Source organism: Mustela lutreola, chromosome X (assembly GCF_030435805.1).
Source record: "Mustela lutreola isolate mMusLut2 chromosome X, mMusLut2.pri, whole genome shotgun sequence".
Taxonomy (NCBI): Eukaryota; Metazoa; Chordata; class Mammalia; order Carnivora; family Mustelidae; genus Mustela; species Mustela lutreola.
In genome coordinates, this window is record NC_081308.1 from 33,317,104 (window position 1) to 33,331,850 (window position 14,747).

The 14,747-nt window shown below is 40.7% G+C and overlaps 1 pseudogene; it reads right to left on the bottom strand.

Annotated features, from left to right (window-relative positions):
- Nucleotides 1–4,769: 4,769 nt before the first annotated feature.
- On the bottom strand, nucleotides 4,770–5,354 carry LOC131820919 (G2/mitotic-specific cyclin-B1-like; annotated as a pseudogene).
- Between the last annotated feature and the right edge of the window lie 9,393 nt (nucleotides 5,355–14,747).

The following is a 14,747-nucleotide window of genomic DNA, read 5'->3' on the forward strand; positions in this document are numbered from 1 at the left end:
AGTGAAAAAGACAAAAGGGACAGGGAGGAGTGGGGGGGTCTCACACTAGTCACATTCCACTCCAGATTCCATAGTAATCAACATAAAATGAGCATGTGGTATTGAACCTGAGGCTGCAAATTTTGATGCTGGGTGGGCATATTCCGACGACCAGGATACAGTAGTAAGAACTTGGTTGTTCCTTTGGGCAAACTCCCAGGATGTGCAGGTCACTGCAGGTCCGTCCTGGCAAGTCAGGCTTGCCGTGGACAATGTTGCCTCCCCAAAACGTCCCAGCAAAGAAACTTAGGTCTGGCCTGTTCACACTGCAGCCAGGTATCAGTTCATTCATTCAGCAAATTTTCATTGTGCTATTACTCTGACACAGGCTCACAGAGTCAGTTCTTTCCACCAGAGTGAGATCAAGAGGGGGAACCACAGTTCTAGGCGTCTGAGAACCTTGGCCCTCTCTACCCTCTGTGGTCCATTTGTGCCCTGAAAGTGTGTCTCCAGGGTTCCTTGTTTGCTTGTTCGTTCGTTTGTTTGTTTTTTAAACCTGGATACCAACGGAGTTACCGGAACAGAGAGCGCCGTCCTGTGTTACCCGGCTTGTCGTCCATCCTTCTCCCAAGCCGCCGGCTGCCAGCTGCCCGCAGATCTCTTCCGGTTTCTAGTACTTAGCATTTAGTAACATGTACTGAGAGCATGATTAAGCATTGTTTTATCTCAGCACTATGAAGGCTTTTCTTAGTTCCCCTGCTTTTGCAATATCGCATTTATGAAATTTGAATACTTGTAGCTGTTGTATTTGGGTAGTGGGGGGTGGGGGGTAGGCGGGGCCCGGGGAGATGATTCCTAGGAAGAATTAATAAAGTTGTGCTCGACTGTTAAAATGAATGAGCCCTCTTGGTGTCTGTGTTATTGATCTTCTTAGTATTAAAAGGGTGGATTCACCCAACAGAGATGGGCTCTGCCCCAGTGGGGCTGAGATTCTCTGTGCTTTTGCATGTAATGGGCCAAACGTGTCACTGTTCAGGGGCTGGGAAGGGAAAACTAAGTACCGAGTTTGGTGCTCATGGCCTGGTGACCCTCACGGCACTGGGAGGAGACAAGACTGTCACCTCATGTTGTGGACAGAATCTCAGAGGCAAAGAAGATCTTGTATGAGACCTCTTTCTTCCACTTCCACTCATTTTGTAGGCTCTAACTTTGCAGTTAAGTGTCAGCAAATCAGACTGTGAATATACCCATATGCTCACGATTTGGTCTTGGCCGTTGTTCTGAATGAATCCTCAGTTAGGATCTGCACAGTCTGGGAAATGGGTAGACGCGTGGGCATGTGTTCTTCTGGGGGGTTGGCAAGCGCTGCCAGTGGAGGAGAGGCCAGCACCCAAAACAAATGTCTGTAACACAGTTAGCTAACATTTAGCAAAACATCCTCGTCTAAGCCAAACAAATGATAGGCACAAGCCATTTCACAACTACTGTGGAACTGTGTCAACATTAATGCACACCTTTCTGGTTAAAAAAAAAAAAAAAAAAAGTCCATGTTCTTTCTACCACACGAGCAGATTCACCAAAGTGTGAGTGACCTAGGATATTTTCAAAGCTATTGTGCTAGGTACAGGTTATGCACTCTCACTGGGTAACCGCGGTGGTATAATCCTCCGGTTTATGCCAGAGGATTATTGCCTGTCCCTCTGCCTCTCCCCCTGCTTGTGCTCTGTCTGTCTCAAATGAACGAATAAAACAAACCTGGTGATTCACAGACCTGTAACCCTGGGGATAAAAATATATGTTTATAAAAAATAAAAAATTTAAAAAATATATTGTCTGTTAGTTTAGAAACGCTAGCTAAGCCAATCCTTGCTTATTTTTACTTTTATTTATTTATATTTATTTGTAATGTTTCTTCAGCTTTAATGAGATATAATTGACCAATAAAATTGTAAGATATTTAAAGCATTACAACGTGATGATTCACCAAATGATGTTTTTCCAAAGAACAACTTTTACCTATATAACCACAAGGCAATGAACAAATCCAAGAAATTTCACACTGATACAGAACTATCATTTACTCTGTCATCTACGTACAGGTGACTTTGTATCCTCAGTGCGTTGCATTAGGGGGTAAGTACTCTCAGTTTGTCCTGTTTTTGGTGGTATTAAGTTTGATCACCAGATTTCTCTGTTATATATGTAAAGGTTTCATTTTACTTTTGTAGCTAGTAAGTCACATTTGGGGAATACTCCGTGGCCATATGAATTTCATTTTCTCCAACAGCCTTTTACCCAGACATTTTAGCATACACTAATGAAATTTCACTGAATCAATTCTTATAACCTTGGTTACAAAAGAGCTGGATTCTTAAACCTCAGTAATCTGTACTATGTACGACGGGTTGATTTAATACATTCATATTTTGCAAAATGATTACCACCATATCATTAGCTTAACACCTCTGTCCTGTCACCTAATTACCATTGATGTTTGGGGTGAGAACATTTTAGATTTAGTCTCTTAGCAACATTCAAGTATATAATACAGTATGATTAGCCATAATCCCATTCCATACCTTAGATGCCCCGAATTTGTTGATCTCCTAACTGTAAATCTGTGTACTTTGACCAATAGCTCTCAATGCCCTCCACACTCCTGCACCTGATAGCCACCGCATTACTCTGTTTCTGAGTTCAACTTTGATAGATTCCACATACATGTGAAATCACACAGTATTTGTCTTTCTTTGTTGGACTTAGTTCACTTAGCATTATGCCCTCAAGTTTCATCCAGGTTGCCACAAATGGCAGAATTTCCTTCTTTTTCATGGCTGAGTAATATTCCATTTTATATTTATAAATCATCTTCTTTATCCATCCACCTGTTGCGGGGCACTTAGGTTGTTCCACATCTTGGCTCTTGTGAAATAATGCTGCAGGGAACATGGGAGTGCAGGTATCCCTATAAGATACTAATGCCAAGTCTTTTCCATATATACCCAGAAGTGGGATTACTGAATCGTAAGATAGTTCTAGCTTTAGTTTTTAATTTTTCAAGGAATCTACATATTGTTTTTATAGTGGCTGCACCAGATATTTTATCACCTTGGTTAAATTTATTCCTAAGTATTTTATTATTGTTGATGCTATCATGAATGGGATTGTTTATTTCTTTTTTAGGTTTTTTTTTTAAGGTATAAGAAGTAAAAAGGACCACCAACACTGCACAAGGGGTCCCTTTTCTCCACATTCTTGCCAACACTTGTTATCTTTTATCTTTTTGATACTAGCCATTCTAACAGGTGTGAGATGGTAGCTCATGTGGTTTTGATTTGCATTTCCCTGATGATGAGTGATGTTGGGTACCTTTTCATGTACCTGTTGGCCGTATGTATGTCTTCCTTGGAAAGTTGTCTGTGTAATTCCTCTACCCAATTTTTAATCGGATTGCTTGATTCTGCTACTGAGTTGTAAGAGTTCTTCATATGTTTTGGATATTAACCCCTTATCCAATATATGATTTGCAAACATTTTACCCCTTCAGTAGGTTGCCTTTTCATGCTGTTTGTTGTTTGCTTCACTGTGCAGAAGCTTTTTGGTTTGCAGTCCTAGTAATTAATTTTTGCTTTCATTGTTTGTGATTTTGGCGTAATATGCAGGATATCACTGCCAAGACCAGTGTCAAGGGGTTTTTCTTCTCATGTTTTCCTGTGGGAGTTTTATGGTTTCAGACCTTATGTTTAAGTCTTTAATCCATTACAAGTTCATCTTTGTGAGTAGTGTAATATAGAAGAATTTCATTCTTCTCATGTAGTTATCCAGTTTTTCTAGCACCCCTTATTGAAGATAGTCTCTTCAATAAGGGGTGCTAGAAAAACTATCTTTTCCCCTTATTAAGTAGTCTTGGCTCCCTTGCCAAATATTAGTTGAGCACATATGTGGAGATTTATCTCTGGACTCTCAATTCTGTTCCATTGGTCCATGTGTTGGTTTTTATGCTAGCACCATACTGTTTTGATTACTATAACTTTGTAGTACAGTTTGCCTCTGGCTTTGTTCTTTCTTAGGATTGCTTTGGCCATTCAAGATCTTTTGTGGCTCCATACAAATTTAAGAATAGTTTATTCTAATCGCTTCCCGGCCTTTTGGCTAAGATCAAGTGTAAGAATAATTTATTCTATTTCTATGAAAAATGTCATTGCCATTTTGATAGGGATTGCATTGAATATATAGATGGTTTTGGGTAATATGGACATTTTAATGATATTAATTCTCTTGATGCAGAATATGAGATATCTTTCCATTCATTTTTATCTTTTTCATTTTCTTTGATCCAATTCTTATAGTTGTCAGTGTACAGATATTTTATCACCTTGGTTAAATTTATTCCTAAGTATTTTATTATTGTTGATGCTATCATGAATGGGATTGTTTATTTCTTTTTTAGGTTTTTTTTAAGGTATAAGAAGTAAAAAGGACCACAAACTTTATTAAACGTAAGTAAAGGTAACATATAATGTAGAGACGGCAGATGGTGCCAATTTTATTTGCAGTTATTATAGTTCTCCAACTCATGTTTACAGTTACACCTTTGCCACAGCCTTGGCTAGACCTTGAACTAGTGCAGAATTTAGCTGTGCCAGCGCACCAAACTTAGCATGCTTAGATGTGGCATACTTGTTCTTGATAGTCACGTGCTTTCTAAGCCCACGATTCACCGTGACCATACCATTAGCCAGGTGTTGCCTAACATTTGGAAGAGATCCTTCAGTGTATGACAGATAATGCTATAGAGTTGGTGTCCATTCACCATTATGGAGAACTTTCAGTGCTGGTCTGACTGCTTGCTCTTCCTCAAGTTGTCTCAGATCAGCATAAACATCTTTCACATAATTCACTATGAAGTTTTGGATCAGCTCCGTCTTCTGTATCCACATCATTCACTGCAAAGAATTACACCAGAGAATGCCTGACACAGACTCTTCTGCAGGGGGCACGTCCAGAGGATTACACTGGGCTTGGAGAGGGAGTACTAACCAAAATCAGCTCAGGTGAAAGTTTTTCTTCTTTAATGGGCTCAGGTTCTGGCTCTGGTTCCGACACAGACTCGGGTGCCTTTTCCAGAGGTTTAGGTATTTTTTTTTAGGAATAACTTTTCCAGGAACCAAAGTTTTTGCTTCCTCTTTCAGAGGCAAATTGACCTGTGGTTGGTCATTGACTTTGAGATCAGTGTCTCCAAGAGCTGTTCTGGGCCTCAGCCCCGGCTTGGAGGCCGCAGTTGTGGCCAGAGGCACACGATTTGTGCCTGCCATACTGATCTTTGCCTTATTTTCAACATTAACTTTTGTGTTCCTGGTGACCCAGAGCGCCATGGGTTCCTCTTCACAGGACAGCAGCTCAGTGAGGAGAGCAGAGCTCAGAAGCCACCAACGAACCGGGGAGATCTGAACCCACCGCAGACCAACCGCCATTCCTCCGCAGCATGCTGCGCTCTTTTTTAGATGTCTTGTTGTTAGTGTATAGAAACACAACTATTTCCTGGATGTTGATTTTTGTATCCTGCAAGAGTACTGAATTTGTTGATTAGTTCTAGCAGTGTTTTGGTGGAGTCTTGACAATTGTCTCATGCATGACTGTATCATCTACAAACAAAAACAACTTCACTTTTCCCTTTACTATTTGGATGTCTTTTATTTACATTTCTTGCCTGATTGCTCTGGCTAGGACTTCCAGTAATATTTTGAATAGAAGTGAAGAGAGTAGGCATCCTTGCTGAGGTGTCTTCATTTTATATCCAATTTGGGGACACGAAAGGATTTTTTATTTTGTCAAATGGTTTTTCTACATCTATTAAGATGGTCATATGATTTTTGTTTTTCTATTAATGTGGTAGATTACACTTATTGATTCATGTATGTAGAATAATCTTTGAATCTCAGAGACAAATCCTACTTGATCAGGGTGTATGATCATTTTAAAGTGCTGTTGAATTTGTTAGTATTTTGCTGAGAATTTTTGCATCTGTGTTCATTAGAGTTAGGCTATAATTTTATTTTTCTGGTGATGTTCTTATCTGGCCTTGGTATCATGGTAAACTGACTTTGTAAAATGAATTTGGGAGTGTTCCCTTCTCCCCAGTTTTTTGGAAGAGTTTGGGAAGGATTGGGTTAATTCTTTTTAAAAAATATTTATTTATTTATTGGAAGGAGAGAATGTGCATGCACAAGCAGAAGGAGGAGCAGAGGAAGAGAATCTTCAAGCAGACTCCCTACTGAACTGGAAGCCAGACTCAGGCCTTGATCTCAAGATGCTCATATCACGATCTGAGCCAAAACCAAGAGTCAGACACTCAATGGATTGAGCCACCCAGGAACCCCAGGGTTAATTCTTCTTTAAAAGTTTGGTCCTAGGGGCACCTGGGTGGCTCAGTGGGTTAAAGCCTCTGCCTTCGGCTCAGGTCATGATCCCAGGGTCTTGGGATCGAGCCCCGCATGGGGCTCTCTGCTCAGCAGGGAATCTGCTTCCTCCTCTCTCTCTGCCTGCCTCTCTGCCTACTTGTGATCTCTGTCTGTCAAATAAATAAATAAAATCTTTAAAACAAAAGAAAAAAAAAAGTTTGGTCCTAGAGTTTTCTGTGTTGGGAGGTTTTTGATTACTGATTCAATCTCCTTACTCTTTTTTTGGTTTCTTCAGATTTGTATTTCTTCATGGTTCAGTCTTGGCAGATTGTATGCTTCTAGGAATTTATCGCTTTCTCTAGATTGTCCAGTTTTTTGGTGTATAATTATTCATAGTATTCTCTCATGATCCTTTGTATTTCTGTGGTATAAGTTGTAATTTCTCTTTCATTTATGATTTCATTTATTTAAGTCACATCTCTTTTATTCTGAGTTAGTCTAGCTAAGCTTTTGTCAATTTTGTTTATCGTTACAAAAAATACTGGCTCTTAGTTTCATTGATCTTTCGTTATTTCTCTGTTATTCGTTTTATTTGTTTTTGCTCTGGTCTTCATTTCCTCCCTTCTGCTAACTTTGGGCTCAGTTTGTTTTTCTATTTTTAGTTCCTTGAGAATTGAAGTGAAGCTGTTTATTTGAGCTATTTCTGTAGGCATTCATTGCTATAAACTTCCCTCTTAGAACTGCTTTTGCAGCCTCCCATAGGTTTTGACATGTTGGGCTTCCATTTTTGTCTCTTGGATATTTCTTGGATATTTTTGTCTTGGATATTTCTTGGTTTACCTTTGATTTCTTCTTTGGCCCATTGGTTATTCAGGTGTACTTGCTTAATGTCCACATATTTCTAAATTTTCCAGTTTCCTCCTGCTATTGATTTCTAGTTTTTTACCATTGTGGTCAGAAAAGACACTTAGGATTTCAATCTCCTTAAATTCGCTAAGATTTGTTTTATGACTTATCATTTGATCTATGCTTGAGAATGTTTTGTGTGCATTTGAGAAGAATATATATTCTGCTGCTTTTGGATGGAGTGTTCTGTATGTATCTGTTATTTCCATTTGGTCTAAAGTATGGTTCAAATCCAATATTTCCTTGATTTTCTTTTTGGATGGTCCATCCATTGTTTAGAGTATGGTATTGAAGTCTCCTACTATTATTGTATTATTGTATTTTATATTTCATATCTGTTAGCATTTGCTTAATAAATTTTGAAACTCCAATGTTGGGTGCATATATATTTATGATTATTATATGTTCTTGACTAATTGATCCCTTTATAATTATGTGACCATCTTTGTCTCTTATTACCGTTTTTGGTGTTAAGTCTTTTTTTCTGATATAAGTATAGCTATTTCTGTTTTCTTTTGGTTTCCAATTGTGTGGAATATATTTGCCATCTCTTCCAGCCTATGTGTGTTCTTAAACCTGAAGAGTTCTTGTAGGCAGTATATAGTTGGGATCTTATTTTTTATCCATCTAGCCACTCTGCCTTTTTAAAAAAATTTTTTAATAAACATAAAATGTATTATTAGCCCCAGGGGTACAGGTCTGTGAATCGCCAGGTTTATACACTTCACAGCACTCACCATATCACATACTCTCCCCAATGTCCATAACCCCACCACCCTCTCCCTACCCCCCTACCCCCAGCAACCCTCAGTTTGTTTTGTGACATTAAGAGTCTCTTATGGTTTGTCTCCCTCCTGATCCCATCTTGTTTCATTTATTCTTTTCCTACCTCCCAAATCCCCTATGTTGTATTTCCACTTCCTCATACCAGGGAGATCATATGATAGTTGTCTTTTTCCGATTGACTTATTTTGCTAAGCATAATACCCTCTAGTTCCATCCATGTCATTGCAAATGGCAAGATATCATTTCTTTTGATGGCTGCATAGTATTTCATTGTATATATATACCACATATTCTTTATCCATTCATCCATTGATGGACATCTAGGTTCTTTCCATAGTTTGGCTATTGTAGACATTGCTGCTATAAACATTCGGGTGTACATGCCCCTTCAGATCACTACATTTGTATCTTTAGGGTAAATACCCAGAGTGGCAGTGCCACTCTGCCTTTTGATTGGAGAATTCAATCCACTAACATTTAGAATAATTATTGATAGGCGAGGAGGTACTAATGCCATCTTTGAAAGTGTTTTCCAGCCATTTTGTAGTTCTATTTTTCTTTGTCTCCTTTCTTACTGTCTTTCTTTATAAATTATTGATTTTACACAGTGCTATGGTTTGATTTCCTTCTCCTTATCTTTTTTGTATGTATTGTAAATTTTTGCTTTGTGAATCCCAAGAGGCTTACATAAAACATCATATATACATATATCAGTCTATTTTATACTGACAAGAATTTAATTTTGATCACATACAAAAACTGTATGCCTTTACTCTCCCTTTTGTTTCTGATGTCATCATTTGTATCTTTCCATGTTGTGCAATCATTAACAAATTGTTGAAGTTATAGCTATTTTTAGTACATCTTTTCCTTCAATCTTTACACTAGAGTTAAGTAGTTAACAACGCATCACTATACTATAGTATTGGAGGATTCTATACCTGACTCTCTGCTTACCTTTATCAGTGTGTTGTACATTTTCACATGTTTACATGCTGCTAATCAGCATTATCTTGTTTCAGCTTGAAGAATTCTTTTCCGCATTTCTTGTAGGGTAGATTTATTGATGAGGAATTTCTTTGGCTTTGCTTATTAGGGAAAGTCCTTACTTTGCCTTCAGTTCTGAAAAGGAATGTTGCTGGGGAAAGTATTCTTGGTCTGCACTTTCTTTCAGCAATTTGAATATAACATCCCATTCTCTCCTGGCCTGTAAGGTCTGCGTTGAGAAATCAGCTAAAAGCCCTGCGGGGGTTTCCTTGTATAAGATAGTTTCTCTCTCTCTCTCTCTCTCTCTCTCTCTCTCTCTGCTTTTAAAATCCTCTTACTGTTTTTTGTTTTAGGCTGTTTTGTTATTATGTGTGCTAAATAAAATTGTTTTGGATTAAAATTTTTAGGTGACCTATTGGCTTCATGAACTTGGATGTTCAACTCTTCCCAGAGTTGAGAAATTCTCAGCCATTATTTCTTTAAATAAGCTTCCTATCCCTTTCCCCATCTCTTTCCCTTCAGAACCTTCAGTGATGTACACATTATTTCTTTTTATAGGTGTCCTATAACTTACCTAGGTGTTCTTCATTCTTTTTCACTCTTTTTTTTTCTTTTTTGCTCCTTGACTAGATAATTTCAATTAATTTATCGTCTAACTCACTGATTCTTCTGCTTGCTCAAGTCTGCTGCTGAAGCTCTCAATTGGATGCTTCGATTCAGTCATTGTATTCTTCAGCTCCGAAGTTTCTCTTTGGTTCTTCTTTTTTTTTTTTTTTTTTTTTTTTTTTTTTTTAAATCTCTTTGTAGTGCTCTTCATTTTGTTCTTGTATTATTTTCCTGATATTAACTTGTTGATCTGAGTTCTCTTGTAGCGATCTGAGGACCATCTGTAGAATAATTACTCTGAATTTTTTGTCAGGCAATTCCTGGATCTCCATTTCTGGGGCCAGCTGCTGGGGTTTTATTGTATTCCCTTGTGGTGTCGTGTTTCCCTGATTCTTCGTGATCCCTATAGCTTTGCACTGGTGTCTACACATTTGAAAAAGCAGTCAGCTCTCTCAGACCTTATGGATTGGGTTCAGTAAGGGAAATCTTTTACTTCTGGTTGGGGGTACTTTGGTCGTGTTGTAATCCACTGGGTCTAGTGATGCAAGGTGCCACATGTGGGGGTGTGTGGCAGCACCAGGTCTGGGGAAGTGTGCTGTCTCTTTGGCTCAGGCCACTGGGACCCACAGCATCAATAACTATGTGATCCTTGTGGGCACTATGAGGAGTCTGCAGTGGCTGCTGCAGGGGCTGTTGGCATCCGAACTAGCGCCTCCAGGTCTAGTAGTAGTTAAGGATCAGGGTAAGCAGGTAGGGAGCTGGTGGTATGCACACACTTAACTATGGGGGCCGGCTGCAGGGGCTTCGTGGTGGCTGGGGCCAGTTGCCAGCAAAGGTGTAGTGATGGACACCGGGGCAGGTGACAAGGGCTGGGGCTAACCCTGAGGTCACTAGCAGCTGCAGAGGACCTGACTATTGCTGTGCTCCCCTGTGACTGCTGGTGACAGATTCAGGCTGGGGGTGTACACCTGCAAAGCTGGAGGGGCTAGCTATAGGGGGGCATGATGGTGCTGGCCAGGGCTGGAAGAAAGGACTCGATCTCGGCAAAGGCCCTTGGTGTTAGTGCACTCAGCCATGGCTGTATACACGCCCCCATGCTTGCTGGCTAGGGTAGAGGCCAAGGACTGGTGTCAAGCCAGTGGTGGCCAGGTGCACACCTGAACGGGCTAGGCTTGAGGCCAGGCATAGTAGTGGGTTTAGCTAGGGGAGCCTAGATTGAGGTCCTGCATTTGTGCAGCTGCAGAAGCTAGAGCAGGCTGGGAGCATGGCTCCTGGGCTCTGCTGGGAGTGGGCAGGGACTCCAGTGGGCGGTGCCTTTCAGTTACCAGGCCACAGAGCCTTCAATGGCTGCAGGCGATGGTCCCAGACCCAGGGCAGGGGAGGAGCAGGAGAGACTCAAGCAGCTGGCATCAGCCAGAAAACTCCTGTGGGGCAAAACGTGGGCCGCGTGCAAGGGGTTCTGTGGGCGCTGTGCTGACCTTTGGCTTTATCAGTAACAAAATCGGCTGAGTTTTTCTGCACAGCAGGTCTCTATGAACAATGATTGCTGCCACTGTGTGTTTGCTAATAACAGCCTCTGTTTTTCTTCCTTATTCTTAGCTGGCTCAACACATCTCAGCTTTGCAGGTCTGGGTGGGGTGAAACTGAAGCGGAACCTTCGTGCAGTGTCCCAAGAGGCTGTGGAAACTGGTCACTCAACCCACTCTTTGAGGGTGAGAGGAACTCTTTCTGGCTGGGGAGTTCCTTCTTGGTGTTGAACGACGCTGGGCTGGGAGATGGGATGATGCAGGCAAAATGAATCTGTTTTCCTTCTCTTTTTGTGTGACTACTCTTCGTGTTCCTTTTGTTCCACTGTGTTTCTAAAATATCCTGCGTGGATTCTAGAGCACTCCCAGAGCTGGTTTTGTTCATGGATAGTGTCTATTGAGCTTTGTGGGGAGGGAGATTGGGAAGCCAGGTTCTCTGATGTCACCATTTATTACATGGAACCTAATTTTTACTTGAAATTAAGATCAGACCTATCAAGCACCAAAATTCTTTTGTTCAGAGAAAAGAAGGTTCTAGGATGACTCAATAATATTTATGAAATCTACTTTTTGATATTTATTTTATTTATAATGTCTATCTGATAGAGAATGGCCAGTTACCATCCATATTGTGTGGTGTGTGCGTGTGGGTATTATGAAATAAAATCATATGAGGAAGAAGCTAAGTTATAAAAGGACAGAATTCACAGCTGTAAGTGTTGTTGGATAAAAACCAAATTGCTGATGAAGGCTAGGATGTCTGATCCCTAGAGATTTCTAAAAATTCAACAAAGACCAACCAGCTGGCCTGAGATTCTTTTAAAACTGTCATCTTTATCATCTTGGTGAGGACTGAGGCAGTCTCTGAATGGGATATTTCCAGTTAATACTAATCATCGCTAACGTATGGTCAGTTTTCAAGAAATTGGGATACAGGGGGCGCCTGGGTGGCTCAGTGGGTTAAAGCCTCTGCCTTTGGCTCAGGTGATGATCCCAGGGTCCTGGGATTGAGGCCCGCATCGGGCTCTCTGCTCAGCAGGGAGCCTGCTTCCTCCTCTCTGCCTGCCTCTCTGCCTACTTGTGATCTCTGTCTGTGTCAAATAAATAAATAAAATCTTTAAAAAAAAGAAAAAAAAGAAATTGGGATATCATAGTCTAAGAAGAAACTAAATTTTGATGTATACTGTGTGTGGGGTAAAAAGAAGTACTAAAAAAGGCTGCTGTGAGTTTATTTTCACAATTCTACTCTGAGAACTAATGATCTAGAGACTTCGCCTGACTTTTGGAGGCACCCCAAAGGATTCTTATTCGGAAATATATCCTTTTGAGAAGACTACTGCAAATATAGTAAACCTGATTTATAAGACAAATCAGGCTCAAAATTTCTTCATAAATTTTAGAATTACGTTAACAGATTAAGGAATCACTAAATTTACCATTATGTTAGATCACTGGATTGCTAAACATTGCTTCCTCTTCTCAGTCACACATTTCCCAATTAAGTAACAATAAAATCTCTAACCCTCCCACTCACATGGAAAAAGCTAAACCTCACTCTTTCAGGTCTGATGGGGGGAAATTCAGGGCACAAAGAATGAGTCACCTTTATCCTTCCTTAGGGATTTTAGAGCAAATTTCAGAGCTCCTTGCACTGGCTGATAAGAAAAACAAAACAAAACAAAACAAAACAAAAAACCAACCCACCATGCTATCTAAACATGGCCTGAGGTTAATTAACACACTTGGCACCCGCGGCACACCCTTCCTGTGGTGGTTATTCCTGACCCAGCTCCTGAAGGTCAGCAGAGCTAGCTGATCCTTCTCCTTCCCAGCTGGAGGCTCTGCATCGCCCGCAGCTAAAATATTAAGCTCAGATATCCATGTTGTCAACTTCGTGCTGCGCCTATTACCTAGTGTTCCATTCCGTTAGGGCAAAGGTGCAGCCACCTTTATCGAGATCAAAGGCAAGAGCAAGTTTGACTGCATCCAACTCACAGTCGAAGTAAGCTGTACAACACCCTTTCAGAATATGCATTTTCACACTTTTTTTCTTTTGTAGCAAATATTCAGCCAACTTTACTTTCTATTTACTTTCCATTTTGAGACCTCTTTAAGGTATTGTATACCATGGGGTGCCTGGTGGCTCTGTGGGTTAAAGCCTCTGCCTTTGGCTCAGGTCATGGTCCCGGAGTCCTGGGATCGAGCCCCGCATTGGGCTCTCTGCCTGCCTCTCTGCCTACTCGTGATTGTTAGGGTATGGAGTCGACCACCCCTCAATTAGACAGAGAACACTCTCGATAATACAAGTCACACAGCGAGGTTTATTTCCAGCTAGCTTGGACTGGGGTCCAAGTATCCGCCCGGCGCAGCGCGTTTCAACAAGGACCCCGAACACTCAAAGCCAAGGGTTTATATAGCATTTTCAAGGCACTTTCCCATAGCTACATACATATCTTGCGCCCCACTTTGACAGTTTAACTTTGTTTAACCTTTTGCCACCCCAGCGTCACCCTGGAGCCATCCTGGCGGTTAAGTGTGATTTAGGTATAGAAGAAATTTAGCTTTATTTACATTTCCTTCTGCCTCATCCTCCTACAGTTTTATGGTGGGGAGGGCGACCTTAGGCCTAGAGGTACTAAGCCATTTGTCTCTGGAAATTGGGCCACTGAAAAGATGGCCTTTAAAAAAAAAAAAAAAAAGATGGCCTTTTTGTTGTAAATCACTGGGACATTTGCAAACCAAGGGAGATTCCTGACTTGCAGGATCGTGATCTGTGCAAGTTAACTATTTGTTTTTCTTCAACATCTGGTCCCTGTGGCGCCATCGCCTAACCGCCCTGGTGGTATATGATTAAGTTGTTTCTTAGGTTTTAGCTACTTTCTCTTATCTCAAGTTACGTGCGCAGGGTGGGCTGGTTAGGGACGCTCAGGGAAATGGCTTCCCGGCCTTCAGGATGGCCATTCTGATGCTAACCCACTCTTACAGAGCAAGGTGCCTGCTTTTGCTTTGCCAAGATGGCTGTACTTATGTCAGGGCGGGACTCGAGGTGGGTACAGCCTTGTTTTTCTTGGCCTCCACACCTGGAGCTGGTTTCCGGGACTTGTTTTTAACAGGGGGGAGCAGGGACAGTTTAAGGGTTAAAAAAAAAGTTATTGTTTAACCTAAATGGAAGCCTCTGGCTAAAATAAAAATATAAAATAGGTCCTTACAGTGATCTCTGTCTGTCAAAAAAAAAAAAAAAAAAAAAAAAAGGTATTGTATACCAAAGGGTGAGGAGATGGGAATAGGGAAAAAAACAAAACATAAATAGATGGTATCAGCATTAACTATAGGGGGTGAAACAAAATGGGGAATATTAAAATAAAATGGAGTGGTTATTTTTCCTTGCTCTTAAAAAGGTAAATAGTAGGGGCGCCTGGGTGGCTCAGTGAGTTAAGCCATCATCCTACTGCATTTCTTCCTTCCTTCCTTCCTTCTACCTACATTTATTCAACAAATGTTATGTATACTGAGCTTTTTCTCTGGTCGGTGTACTGTCCAGGACCTAAAGGACTGA